Genomic DNA, 15,801 nt, shown 5'->3' on the forward strand with positions numbered 1-15,801 from the left:
TATTCATCAGCTTCCTCATAAAAAAGGGGGCGGGGCTTAAAGCAGTCATTTTGCTTTTATTATGACTAAGCCTGCCAGACCATTGGGCTCAGTGGCAGCCCCATACGTTGGCAATGTTAATGCATTTGTGTATATCAATCAATAGAAACAGCCCAGAGCCGTACACACGCATTTACATTGCCAGCCCCTGCGGATCTCTGATTGCAAAGACCTACTGGCTTTGCCAATGCTTGTTTTCTATATGTTTTGGAAAATGGATTCCACCGATAAGATAAGATTTGTCTTGTCATATTGTTGATTGTGATTGTGAATGTTAATCTTTTTTTTTTTTTACATTTTTATTTGCATTTTATCGTAACTCAACAATACAATCATGCAATCAGCGGTTCACACACCCTTGACTCCCTCCCACCACCCTCCCCACTCTACATATTTAGTAAATTCCATGTCGATCCGACTCAAAGTCCAAAGTGCCGTGATGCAATTGTCTCCTATTTTCGGGCACTGAAGCCTCCAGTATGTACTCATACAGGCACACATCTTACTACCCGACAAATCTCCCTCATAGCCCCCCATCCAATCCGTGATAGTATCTCCATTTACCCCAGACCTTGCGGAACTTCTTCGGGCATCCCCTCGCTTTGTAAGTGACCCTCTCTGCGGCCATGTATAGGTCCAACCCTCTTCGTCATTCATCCAACCCTGGCGGTTCCGGTGCTACCCAATACTTAGCTATGTCCCTCTTTGCCACCACTAGTGCCAGTACCAGAAAGATCAATAGAGGACGCGCTAGATCTACGTCGTTTGTCATGCCTAGGAGGGCCAGCCTGGGCTCAGGTCGGAGAGGGGTCCCCAGCACCTCACCCAGTTCCTCAAATACTTTACTCCAATAATCTTGGACCTTGTTGCATGCCCATATGATGTGATAGAAATCCCCTTCCATGTCTCTGCATCTACGATACCTTGTGTCCTCCGTCCTCCCCATTTTGTGGAGCCGCACTCTGTTGTAGTAAGTTCTATGGAGCACGTTCAATTGAATGAGTCGCAATCGGGACTTGATTGCCACCTCCCTGGGATGCATTAACACCATGTCCCAGTCGATATCCTCCCACCTCAGTCTCCCACGTCGTTCTAAGCTTGGCCAAGTCACCTAGGAATTTATTTGTTGAAGTTTTATATGTAAGTGAGACCGCTTTTCCCTGGATTTGCTCCTGCAGGAGCCGTCCCTCTAAAGGTGCATACTCCGGGAGCTCATCGGACTGGATTTTCTGGGCTCGCCAGGCATGTCTCAGCAGCGCGTATTTGAAGAACTGCGTACTATGCAGTCCAAACTCCGACCTCAGAGCCGTGAATGATTTCAGTTCCCCCTTGGCCACTATGTCCCCCAAGGTGGAGACGCCTATATCATCCCACCCCTGGAAGCCTTTTAATTTGTTTAGTTCTGTCAGCCACGTACAGTGCCAGATCGGCGTCTGTCGTGTGGGTTTCATCCCCCATCCTGTGCGTTTTATCGCTTTATTCCAGAGTTGCAGAGTAAGTCCCGTAGCAGGGAGGAGCTGCCCCCGCCTGGCACCCCCATTTAGGTAATACATCAACGGCCTAGACGACATCCTATGTCTTTCAAGGGCATAAGTGGGGTGGTCTGCCTGCGCATGTAGCCAGTCGTTAATCGGGGCTATGTGTTCCGCCCAGTAGTATGCTTCCAGATTTGGGAGTGAAATCCCTCCGCTGTACTGATGTCTCTGAAGAGTGGTCAGTGCCACTCTGGGTTGTTTACCCAGCCAGAGGAAGGACCGCAGCTCAGCGTATATTCTCTTGAACACTTTTTGTGGGAGTGGATAATACTCGTTCTGCAGAGTGTATAAAAACTTGGGCAATGTGATCATCTTGAACATGGCTGCCCGACCTAGAAGTGTTAATGGGAGCTGCCTCCAGCGGGTCGTGTCCACTATGAAGTTCAATATTATTCGTTCTAGGTTCTGTCTATAGGACTGCTGTCGATCCAGGGTGACATACACTCCAAGATACTTAAAGCCCTCTACTGTCGTCAATAGTCGTCCCGGGAGGTCCGGCCACTTTCCCCGCCCCTTAGGGTCATAGAGGATCGATTTGTGCCAGTTGATCTGGTAACCTGTGTACTTTCCATAGCGTTCCAGTTCCAAAAACATTTCCGGTATCGTTGTCTCCGGGTGTGTGATATACAAAGGATGTCATCCGCATATAACGATATTGTCTCATCTGTGGAATCCATTTCTCCCATCCTGAATCCCCTAATGGCTACATTCTGGCGAATCTTAGCGGCTAGCCCTTCTATTGTAAGTGCAAAGAGGAGGGGGGACAACGGGCAACCGTGCCGGGTCCCCCTCCGGACTTGGAACTCTCACGAAAAAACCCTGTTCACCCTCACCCTGGCTCTAGGTGCAGTGTATAGCAGTTGGACCCACTTTCGGTATTTGGGGCCAAAACCGAATTTCTGCAGTACACCTTCAAGAAACGGCCAATGAACAGCATCAAAGGCCTTCTCGGCATCTAGGGATAGAAACCAATGTGGGTCCTCCCTCTCTCCCACCTCTTGCAACCAGTTGTGGGTGCGCCGGAGGAATGTCTGACTAAATATCGAAATCAAAAATATCGACATACAAAAATATCGGGACAAAAATATCGAAGTCAAAAATATCGGAATCCTATCCCTAACAAGGTAAGTACAAAAATATCGAAAAAATAATATCGTAGTACAAAAATATCGGAATTAAAAATATCGTTTTTTTAAATGTATTAATAATAATGTTAAAATAATTATAAAATACATATAATGTTACAAATATTAAATAAAAATATTAAAACATAATAAAAAAATTAAAACTAATACATATACATTTAAAATAAATTAAAAACGTAATAATTTAATGTAATTTTATATTTTGTAATTTCATTTAATTGATTTAATTTAAATTTATTTAATTTTTACCCTGTACGACTGTACCCCAAAAACCCAAAACTGACCCAGAACCCTAAAAATACCCCTTAACCCAAATACTGAAAACTGACACTGAACCCTAAAAATACCCCTTTACCCATGAACTGAAAAGTGACCCAGAACCCTAAAAATACCCCTTTACCCATGAACTGAAAACTGACCCTGAACCCTAAAAATACCCCTTTACCCACAAACTGAAAACTGACCCTGAACCCTAAAAACACCCCTTTACCCACAAACTGAAAACTGACCCTGAACCCTAAAAATACCCCTTTACCCATGAACTGAAAACTGACCCAGAACCCTAAAAATACCCCTTTACCCAAAACCTGAAAACTGACCCTGAACCCTAAAAATACCCCTTTACCCATGAACTGAAAACTGACCCTGAACCCTAAAAATACTCCTTTACCCATGAACTGAAAACTGACCCTGAACCCTAAAAATACCCCTGTACCCATGAACTGAAAACTGACCCTGAACCCTAAAAATACCCCTTTACCCATGAACTGAAAACTGACCCTGAACCCTAAAAATAACCCTTTACCCAAAAACTGAAAACTGACCCTGAACCCTAAAAATACCCCTTTACCCATGAACTGAAAACTGACCCTGAACCCTAAAAATACCCCTGTACCCATGAACTGAAAACTGACCCTGAACCCTAAAAATACCCCTGTACCCACAATTAATTAATATTATTTAATTACCAATTAATTATTAATTAACAATAACAATAAAGTAAATATATTAGCACATTTTCTGTAATTAATTTAATTTAATAATTAATATTATTTTGCACAATTAATTAATTAATAACAATAAATAATATATATATAAAAATTACTTTAATTAATTTAATAAAATAATTAATAATAATTAATTACCAACGAATTAATAATTATAAATATGATAAAAAATTATAATAATTAATTAACTAATTAATAGAAATTAATTACCAATTAATTATTTAAAATATGTACAAACATATATCAATTAATTAATTATTATTAAATTACTTCCCACCCTATTCCCCTATAAACCCATAACCCGCTACAGAACATATTTATCAATTAATAAATTAATTAAAAATTATTTAAAATTAATTCTCAATTAATTAATTAATAATTCCTACTAATTAATAATTAATTTAACATAATTAAATTACTTCCCACCCTATTCCCCTATAAACCCACAACCCGCTACAGTAGTAAAAGACAATATTTAATAAAATAACATTAAAAATAAATAATAAAACATAATAAATACAATATAATATACACTAAATTTATTTAAAAACTTGATATTAGTAACATCAAAGTTATTAATTTCGATATTATTAACATCGATATTTACAACTTCGATATTACTGATATCATACCAATATCGATATTTAGACTGTCGATATTACTTACCTTCGATATTTTTGTATATCGATATTTAAACTTCGATATTTTTGCATATCGATATTTAAAAATCGATATTTTGTCTGTGTACCGCGCCGGAGATTTAGCCTAGTGGCCCTTTCCGGGAGGAATCCCGTTTGATCTAAGTGTACTAGGTCAGATATCACTGATCGGAGCCGTAACGCCAGAATCGTTGCCTCTGTATTCAAAAGCGAAATGGGGCGATATGACGCACAATCCTCATGCGGTTTCCCCTCCTTATGAATTGGGACTATTAATGCCATACTCAAGTCTGGGGGAAGGCTCCCTTCCTGCAATGCCCCCTCAAACTGTCCTTTCAGATGGCTTGTCAGGAGGTCCGCCGTGTGCTTAAAAAACTCTGCTGGGAACCTGTTAGGGCCCGGGGTTTTACCCGGTCTCAGCCAGCCCAGGGCCCCAGAGATGTCGTCTAAAGTAATGTCCGACTCAAGGGCTTGATGAGCCTCAGAGGTCAGGGTCGGTAGTGCCATGTGTTCCATGTATCGTAGGGCCTCCTCACATGTCCCCAAGTCCCTTGCCTTGTAGAAGATTTCGTAGTGGTCAGCAAACGCCTCTGCAATCTGAGTATCAGATCTAATGAGCAATCCCTCAGGGTCTCTGAGATGCTCCACATACCTGGCTGCGCGCTCCTTTTTACTTAGCCACGCCATCAATTTGCCCGACTTATCCCCCACATCATAGAGGCAGTGCTGGGTAGCTAAGGCCTGGGTTCTGGCTTCTCCTGTGACCATCTCTATATTTTGTTTCTGTAGGTCTGTCAGTCTTCTGAGCGTCTCAGTACCCTTCGAAGTCTGGTAGTCCCTCTCTAGGTCAAGAATGGTCGCTTCCAATGCAACTGTTTCAGCGTGAAGCTTTCTCCTCTCCTCTGCCAGTCTGGTTTGTGCCCTGTCCCGCATTACCGTCTTCAATGCCTCCCAGAATGTCAACCCGGAGGAGACCGTGCCCTCGTTTTCAGCAATATATACCTTCACGTCAGCTCTCAGGCCCCTCAAAACAGTTGCATTCTGCAGGTCCCATGCCGTCAGTCTCCAGGAACCTCTACTCTTATACCGTCCCATTCCCACCCTTGCTAGTAATGGGGAGTGGTCGGAGATCCCTCTCGCCCTGTATTCCGCTGTGTCATCTACCGTCAAGTTTTGCCTGGACATAAACACATAGTCCAATCTCGAATACACTTTATGTGAGCCCGAGTAAAAGGAGTAGGTCGTCTGATCGGGATGTAGCCACCTCCAGACATCTGTAAGCCCCATGTTGTCAATCATTTGGGATAGGGGAGTCCGGGCCCGATCTCTAGACGTCGTTCCCGTCCGGTCCAACCCTATGTTCATCACATCATTGAAATCTCCCCCAAGAATCTGTGTGGTGTCAGCCGTATCCAGAAGTATGTCTGCCACTCTCTTGAGCGTGCTGGCCTGTAGTTTTGGAGGGGAATACACTGAGAGTATTGTGTACTCTCATCTGTTCCATGTCCCCTTAACTCCTACATACGTCCCCTGTGGGTCTGTCCATGTCTGAGCTATACAAAACGGTGTGGTCTTTTTGACAATAATTGCCACCCCTCTCGAGTCCGTGGTGTATCCCGCGTGTGCCAATACCTTGTACTGTCCCCTAGCTGGAAAGGCACAATTAGTCCCTTTGAGGTGGGTTTCCTGCAACAGCGTCATGTCAGCGTTCAGTCTTTTAATGTATTAATTCACCAACCCTCTCTTAATCTTGCTGCCAAGTCCATTGACGTTCCACGACAGAATACTGACTCCCCTTTGGTCTCTGAATTGTCCTACGTGCTCACCCGCCAGTCTGGGGTATGTGAATGTTAATCTTGATTCTCTTTTAGGGAGCAAATAGATCTACTTTAGCCGCCTTCTTCTGCAGCATGGCTTCCTCCGCAGAGTCCACATCTAGAGGAATTGGTGAAGGAACCCATCAAGGATCAGAGACGACTTACTCCAGTGCGTCCACCTTCGAGAGGGGTGGTTGGGTGTCCTCTTCAAGAGGTTCCATTCAGCCCTTTTTATGGCAGGGGATGAGGCTGGTGGGGCCTCTTTGGTGAAAGATCCTGTCAGCAGCCAGCTATGCCCCAGCACCTCCAGCAGCCAGCTACGCCTCTGGCCCCTTCCGCAGCCAGCGATGCCACCGGCCACTCCAGCAGCCTGCTATGTACTGGGTCCCTCGAGCAGCCAGCTATGTCTCTGGCCCCTTCCGCAGCCAACGATGCCACCGGCCACTCCAGCAGCCAGCTATGCCCCCAGCCCCTCCAGCAGCCATCTATGCCTCCGGCACCTCCAGCAGCAAGATATGCCTCTGGCACCTCCAGCATCCAGCTATGCCTGCGGCACCTCCGGCAGCCAGCTATGCCTGCGGCACCTCCGGGAGCCAGCTATGCCCCTGGCACCTCCAGCAGCCAACTATGCCACCGGCACCTCCACAGCCAGCTATGCCCCTGGCACCTCCAGCAGCCAGCTATGCCACCGGCACCTCCAGCAGCCAGCTATGCCCCCGGCACCTCCAGCAGCCTCCGGATCCTGACTATTCCGGCAGAGTGGGGGGAGGATCCAGAGCTTTATCAGATTCTCAAGTAAAACAAACTTTATTTCGGCAATTACTGCTATAAAAGCACAATAATATAACATTGTAAATACAACATCATAAAATAACATACTAAAATTAAAAGAAAATGTAACAAAGGAGCAGATAGTAATACTTTTTACATTTAAACCCCAGGTAACAGAAAGGCGACAATAAGGAGAGGGACACACCCCCTCGTGTTATTAACCCGTACAGTACTTTAGGCATAGGCAGATGTATCAATTAAGGGCAGTTTTTAGCAGCATATTGGAAAATGTCAACATATGGCACAAACCATTAAAAAGTATAAATAGAGTAAAAAAACTAAGTTAAAAAAGTAAGCATCAATTAATAGCATTTAAAATCAGGGAAATCGATCTTAGTTAAAGCAGCACCATTTCAAGTCTCAACCCTATCTTTTCACTAAACATCTGCGTTTGCACCACATTGCAAATAGAAATGTTGTTATAGCAGCAACAAAAAACGGATGTGTATCGTACTTTAGTAGCCTATAGAACACTCTATGGTTTCTTATTCCTAAGTTCCTGCAAAGTTGGAGAACCCATTTGGATCTAGCCGCCTTGTATGCTGGACAAAAAATGATCACATGGGTCTCTGTCTCTTCTGTCTCATTGCACCCAGGACATATTAGTTTATTGGCACCCACCCAGTTGTTAGTAAATGCATACGGGGGAGCGTCCCATGTCGGAATTGAAGAAACAATTTCTTGGCTGCAAGAGGTTGGATAAGGTCTAAGGCCGGCTCCAAGTTATAGTGTAATTTAACATCTAAAAACCTGGAGGTTAGACTAGATGACTCAGTCGACTGAATGATACACATCAGTCAGTGTTCTTTAAAAGCAGAAGTTAGTGACTGTTTTGAAGTAACAAGACATGACTCCTCAGGTGAAGACCACAAGTCATTTCTCCCTATTTTGCGAAATGCATCCCGAATATAGGACAGCAAAGGGATTCTCCCCGCCCCCAAAATGCGCATAACTTATTTTTATTCCTCTCTGTAGTTAACCAGCTCTGGGGTGCTCCATAGCCGTCGCCAATAGAGGAGTGGGCGAAGGGTGATCACTTTGTCAATGGGGAGAATACCCAAGTACTTCCTTAAGGAGATTATGGGGGTGCTTTGAGGGAGACCCAAGAGTTGCCTTAAGAATTTGTTTTCAGTCACTGCCAGAGTTTTAATCTGACAGTGACCCCAAAGTTCAGCTCCGTGCAAGGTGGCTCCCCTTGCTTGTACTTTATACATTTCTACAGGAGGGCCAATAACCTTTACGGTGCAACTCCTATGAACTTTTAAGATCTCCCCCACTTGCATGGATTAATTTGAAATTCACCTTGGTGATCTGCAGCCCCCATTCCATTTTGTCATTTAAGGTAAGGCCCAAGTAATCAAAAACAGGCACCCTCTCTAAGGGCCTGAGATTCATTTTAGGGTGTGGGCAATTTGTAGAGTCAGCATGGAAAACCATATACTTTGTTTTCTTTATGTTGACCTCCAGATTCCTTTTCTTGCAAAACGAGCGAAATTCCTCTAGGACACCCTGCATCCCCATTGGTGTTTTAGATAGGAGCAGCGTGTCATCCGCAAACATTAATGCTGGAATTTTGCGGTTGGCAAGTTTAGGAGAATTTATTTCCTTAACTGCTAAGAGATCCTCGATTAGCCCATTTAGGAAGAGGGAAAAAAGAGATGGTGCAAGCACGCAGCCTTGTCTCACACCCTTCTCTTCGGGTATCGGAGCTGAAAGTTCCCCTCTATTCCCGAATATTATTTTGGCAAAGGTACCTTCATGGAGGTGTTTAAACTGTTGGCAGAGGTAATCTGGAGCCCCCATGTCAAGCAGTAGGCTCCACAACTGGTCTCGATCTACCAAATCAAATGTGGATTTGAGGTCCACGAATGTTAGGTAGAGGGAACCTCCCTCCAGTGTTATGGTTTTCTAATAGATTAGTTGTAATCTAAACAACTGATCTACAGTTGAGGTTTTGGACCTAAAACCTGCTTGTAAGGGGGTAAGTATATTATGAACGTCCATCCAGATCTGCAGTCTTCCCAAAAGAACACGTGCAAAAATCTTTTGGGTTACATCAATTAGGCAAATAGGCCTGTAATTAGCCGGTTCTAGGGGAGAACCTTTTTTGTAAATAGATATGATCTCGGCACCCGCCCATGTTTGGGGGGGTGTCAAGCCATGACAAATTGCATTAAAACTACCTGTTCAGTTTTGAAAAGGTCTCCTGGAACCCTATCCAATCAGGGTGCCTTGTTTGGCAGGACTTTTGCCAGGGCAGCTGTAACCTCAGCCAGAGAACAGGAGGGAATATCGGTGAGAGGAACATAAAGAGAGTCAATGACGGCCCCATTTCTATGTTTCCTATTTGGGACGTTGTATATAGCAGTTTAAAATTGGATCGCCAAGCTTCCTCCCCAATGTTGGTTCAATTGCATTCTTGCCCTCAGGTTTACCTGTCTTCACCAGATTCCAAAACCCTCTTGGATCTCTATCATCTAGGGCTTTCTTAATGGCCTGCCATCTATCAATTTCCCATTCTAATTTCACTTCTAAAATGATTTTCTTAAAAGATGCCCTTGCCTCCCTAATACGAACAATGTCACCCTCTCGGAGTTTAGTTAGCAGAGCATTCTTTGCTTCTCTTCATGCCCTATTGTACCAGGGGCTAATATCTCTATGTTCCTTTCTTTTATGAGTTGAGGTGCTATAGAAGAACTCTGCCAAGGTTGCAACCATATCCAGGTGGTTGTCCCCAACACCTCTAAAGAATCAGTGACACCGCAATTATCTGTAATAGAGCTTGCCTTTACCAAGAAGGGTATGATGGATTTATACAGGGAAGCTTTTGCCTCAGATGATTATAAAAATGTTCCCCAACGGATTCTTCTGCCTCCATCAGGAGTCCCAGCCTGCCCTGGTACCAGTTGGCACCAATCCAGGGTAACAACCAGCGGATTGTGATATCTTTCCGTGCGGGATTCTACCAGGAAGTTCGCAATCCTATGCCAGATATCCACCTTCACCAAGATATAGTCAATTGTAGAGGCCTGGCCATTTTTTCAAAGGTGTGCTTCCCTGGATTATCCGCAAACAGTCAACCATTACATGCCCTCAGTGAGTAACTGAGGGTAAATGAGGTCAGCTGCAGGTATATAGGGGTCCAACCCCTCAACGGATAATGATTACACATTGGGATTCCCCACGTTGAATCCTCATCACTCGTTATAAGGTGGGATAGACCATTTAGGGGGTCAAATTGGCAGTTAAAATCCCCACCGATGATAGGGAAAACTTGCTCAGGCAGCAACAGAAGAAAGGCAGACAAACAATCTAACATCTGCGAGGTCTGCTCATGCCTAACAGGGTGAGAATAAACATTAATAATAGCCACCTTAGGGAAGTTGTTAAGAGAAAGAATAATACATCAAATATCGGGGGAATGGGTATCTATCGGCTTAACTGAACAATCAAGATGTGTACCGACCCAGATACCCAACCCCCTCGAAGGTCTGCCCCTAGGCCCCTGAACAGCCGCTTTACAATAAGTGGCAAACCCAACTCTGTGCAAAGATTTCAAAGCCCAAGTCTCCTGGAATAAAGTAAACAGATCTCATGGGTATCGATGAATTCACCCCAATCAGGGATGGCCATTTTAGCATTTAACCCAGCTATATTCCAGGACAATATCCTTAGCCCTAGTGGTAAAACTGCCTTAGTTCTCTGTAACCCCTTAGTGGGGACCCCTCTCTCAAGGGCCACAGACAGGATCTCCTCGTCATGGCCACCAGTGATTTCAATAGTGGCCTCAAAGTGACTGACTACTTCCCCTTTGGCATTGTCTACCATTGCCAAATCGTTGCTCGTCAATGGAGGATAATCAAGAGCCACTACTCCCTTGGGTATTTGAGCTTCTATGGCCTGGGGTAGGGAAGTAGTCTCTTCCTGATCGATAATAATGGGCAGACTCCCCACCCTACCAGGCGGATTACTATATATAACCTCCTCGGTGTCATCAATGATTCCCCAGAAAATTTCCTCTCTCGCTAGTTCCCTGTTCAAAATCAGTGTCTGGTCATAGGTCACGACTCCCTCACCAATTTGGGGTAAACATGAATGTTGGCCCTTGGGGGTAAGAGATTGACTGCTGGGAGTCAGTCAATCTACCTGATCTAGGATGCTGAATCTATTACTTAATGGAAGGGCAGGCGTTAGGAAGGTATCATAGTTACAACATCTGTTGTTTGCTCTTCCTGTCTGTGGTCTTAAATCCCTACCTTTCCAACGATAACCCCTCCTATCTATAGGAAGGTAGGGAAGATAAGGGGGGGGGGTAAAAGTAGGTTAAAGAAAAGGACTGTATCCCAGTAGCCACCTGAGTCTGATGCCAATCACATATGTGATCAACCACCTGTCTGTCTCTAAAATAAATCAAAATGCAATCGCCCTCAATATGTTTCTTTCTTTGTCCCACTCAGCTTACTCTACGGGCAAATAAAATGTCACTATATACCTGCGGTGGGAGTGGTCTATTCATGTTTAACCTGTGGGTACACTTATTTTTTAGGTCAGAATATGTCTCCTCTTTACCTTGTTCCAACCCAGGGACACCGGCCAATACAACAACATACAGGATTGATTCAGGTGGTAGGTCTATGCATGGCAGGCTAGAGTTCATTAGACCGCGACTGGGAGATCTCCTGCGAGAATCATAGGCTTTATCTTTTCTCATTGATTTAGGCGCTGAACCACCCCCCTGAGAAGGTATCACTAAATTTGTGTTCTCATTAGATATTCCCCCACCATGTATTGCATTGCCAAGATTTCTAATGTTACCAGCCTCAACAAACCCGCTTGTGTGGTTCTGTGAAAACGGGCCTTGTCTCGTAAGGTCATGGTTTCGTCACGATTTTGGTGATGTCGAACCGTATTTAGTAAGTTCGGCTAATATGGAGTGAATTCGTCATGTTAACTAGCGAGTTCATTACGTATTTGGAGATTTCGTCTTGAACATGGGTTCCATTTTGTTTTTGAGTCTCCATTTTGTGTTGCCATCACGCAGGCCGACGAGTGTGGTCGAACAAACAAAGCGGCCTGGCCTTCATGTGTTGGTATACTTTAACAGGGTCTTTCTTGACTTCAAGGTGAATTGTAAGGATCTGAGTCCTTCACCTGAAACTGACCCTGCCGAGTCAATTTCCTTGGTTTGATCGTTGTCTGAAATTGTCAAACACTGTTCAGGATATTGGTAACTTTTAGTCTCCTTACACATGCCTTATCTTGCTTACTATCAGTCATTGTTTCTTTTTCTATACTCTTTACTACATGCATTGTGCCATCAATTATGGGTTTGTCCGGCTTGTGGAGATTTGATTTGGGACATTCCCAATGATTAACTTTGGGTTGGGATATTGCAAACTGAGCTTTTTGTCATGTGATACTTTGTTTGAGAATGTACCCCATTGGTTAGATTTTTGCGCAGTGGGTGTATGTTCTAAATGTGAATATTGTGTATAAAAGTCTCCTGAAATACTCCATGCTGTGTTTCTAGGATCACTGTTACTAGCTGCAGCTAATAAATGTAGTCTCTGACGCCACCCAGAAGTATTCCGTGTCTCTGTATACCAAGACAGGTGAATCCGAAGACTTTGGGCGTGCCCCTGGCGCCGCTGGGTTCTAAAAGCCCGGTTCTTCACTTGAAGGGGCTAATGTTGTATTGGGGGGCACTGGAATAGATGGACAAATAGGGGCAAGGGGGTTACACATTAAATTTGATGTTGTAACAGGTAGCCCAGTATGACCCCCCCGTAGCAAGTTGCTGTTAACATGATTAAGTGTAGGACATGATTCGAGAGTCTTTCAAGAAGTGGTGAAATAGGTAAGGTGATTAAGGCTCCCATTTTAGCCTCCAACTAGAGGTAAATAAGCATCCACCATGTCTGAATTGGACATGCCCCTTAGAAGAGTTGGTAACCGAGTCTACAGTATAGGTGGCGTTGATGTACACTCCCTCACATCAGATCTAGTAGATTTTTTAATTTTAGCTCTTTTAGCATTTTTTTACCTCTGGGGGCCCAGCCCTGCTTTCTCTTTGTTGCAGGTTCCGGCAGTTAGTAGGAGCGATCCGGTAGACGAAGCCAAAAAGAAATTGGACGAAGTTAATTCTGAACTAGCTTCCTTTCATGATTATCTCATTAAGAAAAAAACTGAGAAACTGAAGAAAGATATTCAATACTTTTCTGAGGAGAGAGTTTATCCATATCTGGGGGCCCAATATTACTCCAATACCTCTAGTGTTCAGGGATACCAAGGAGACGCTGCCCATTGGTCCAATAGAAAAATCCTGACTTTCTCAGATTCCTCTGACTCTGAGGGAGACACAGGACCCAATGCATATAGAGTTGATTTGTGTATATGCTGTCGAGTGGTATGATTGATGATGGTTTGGCTGAGTGTGATGGGTGATTGTACTTTAGTTGCATGGGGGTTTGCTTCACATGTGTCTTTGAAATGTAAATAAGTATTGTATATACATTTATGTTTGTTTCATTTGGACCTACTAATGAGAAATCTCAGTAAAATAATAATAAATTGACTAATGTTTTTCAAATAATTAATTCTTGTGTGGGACAATGATGATGTTCTGTATCAAAGAGTAGAGTGTGCGCCTTTATTTAATTATTGTTCTAGGGGAGGTTTTACTGTTTTTGACTTCAGTTATTTTTCCCTGCTCCTTCCCCTAGCATTCGTATCCAGGGACCCTCGTGTGTTTTTTGACTGTTTCTCCGGCTCGTTGCTGTGAGGGTTGCTTTTTTATTCTGTTCTTGCTGTGCTGGAATTACCCGTCTTCTTTTTCCTATTTGTTTTCATTTTTTCGCTCTTTCTTCTTCACATCTTTGGTTATTGCATTATTTCTTTGTATGCGTGTGTGATATTCCGGGGAAAACTTAAACCCCCCCCCCCCTCCTCCCCCACACCCCTACCCACCCCCTCCCCTTTTGTTATCTGGGCTTATGGTATATTATAATCTATGGAGAAGATCAAAACCTTTGGATTTTCTGACAAGGTTTTTTCCAATCTTATTGGGGCGAGTGCCTCATGTGAGCCCCCTGTCTCTTTGAATAAAGCAGAGAATGATCAATGGCTTAAACTTCTTAATTTGAAGAAGAAAGCCAAGAGAACAGAGTCGCATGCAGAATTTATGTTAGCCTATTTGAAGGCAGGTGTGATACCTAATGGACTTCGTGTTCGTAACATTCCGGGTCTCTTTGTAGAAATTCGTAAATTTCTTGAAAAGTGGTCATTGATCGCTAATAGATGTTCAAGAGATTTGATGATCTTGATCGTTGAAACAGCACGAGAGGTTGTAGATACCCTTCTGAAGGAGATCGCTGTCATAGAGGAAACACTTAGTAGGAGCGATCCGGTAGACGAAGCCAAAAAGAAATTGGACGAAGTTAATTCTGAACTAGCTTCCTTTAATGATTATCTCATTAAGAAAAAAACTGAGCAACTGAAGAAAGATATTCGATACTTTTCTGAGGAGAGAGTTTATCCATATCTGGGGGCCCAATATTACTCCAATACCTCCAGTGATCAGGGATACCAAGGAGACGCTGCCCATTGGTCCAATAGAAAAATCCTGACTTTCTCAGATTCCTCTGACTCTGAGGGAGACACAGGACCCAATACATATAGAGTTGATTTGTGTATATACTGTCGAGTGGTATGATTGATGATGGTTTGGCTGAGTGTGATGGGTGATTGTACTTTAGTTGCGTCGGGGTTTGCTTCACATGTGTCTTTGAAATGTAAATAAGTATTGTATATACATTTATGTTTGTTTCTTTTGGACCTACTAATGAGAAATCTCAGTAAAATAATAATAAATTGACTAATGTTTTTCAAATAATTAATTCTTGTGTGGGACAATGATGATGTTCTGTATCAAAGAGTAGAGTGTACGCCTTTATTTAATTATTGTTCTAGGGGAGGTTTTCCTGTTTTTGACTTCAGTTATTTTTCCCTGCTCCCTTCCCCTAGCATTCGTATCCAGGGACCCTCGTGTGTTTTTTGACGGTTCCGGCAGTTGGGCCGTGGCTTGCAAGGAGGAGCTACAAGCAGACCTCGTAAAGGATGAGGCGGTGTGCTACAAACAAACTCCTTAGTTACCGGGACAACAAGCGAGGTGGTAGATGCGGGTTCCAATGAAAAAGAAGTGTTAGCTGAGCTCTCTGGGGCCTGTAAAGACTGATGGCTGCCTCCTGCCAGGATGATAGGGTAATGGCCGAGTCTGTAGATTGCTCAAGTGACCTTGCATGCATTAGCCGACCCAGAGATGATCGTTTTGATAGCATGGGGTCCAGTGATATACGTCGTTCAGTCAGGGCTATTTTGTGGGCCAATACCGATGTTGCTCTAATTAAAAACTGGTCCAATGTCCCCACCACTGTCCCACCCGTAGCAGAGTTCCTCCCCTTTCCTCCTTTGGTAGCCATAGATGTATTCCAACTCAGCAACTTATCTAAAAGTCAAAATGCCGAATAAGAATAATAACACAAGTATACGATTCAATTCATAGGCACTGACCTTATAATACTGGTTAGGTCAGAGGGGGGGCCCGGTCTGACCTCGTCCGATCTCGAACGGACTCAAACGGGCCCGCCCTTGGCCCGGGCTTCGCCCGGTGCGAGCCGGCACGCGTACCGTGCAGCGGGTGCTGCGAGGCATTAGGTAGAGGTAGGTGGGGGGTGCCGCAGGTGGTGTGAGCAAGAGGCTCCTGGGACCTG

The sequence above is a fragment of the Lissotriton vulgaris genome, chromosome 12, assembly GCF_964263255.1.
Source record: "Lissotriton vulgaris chromosome 12, aLisVul1.2, whole genome shotgun sequence".
Lineage (NCBI taxonomy): Eukaryota > Metazoa > Chordata > Amphibia > Caudata > Salamandridae > Lissotriton > Lissotriton vulgaris.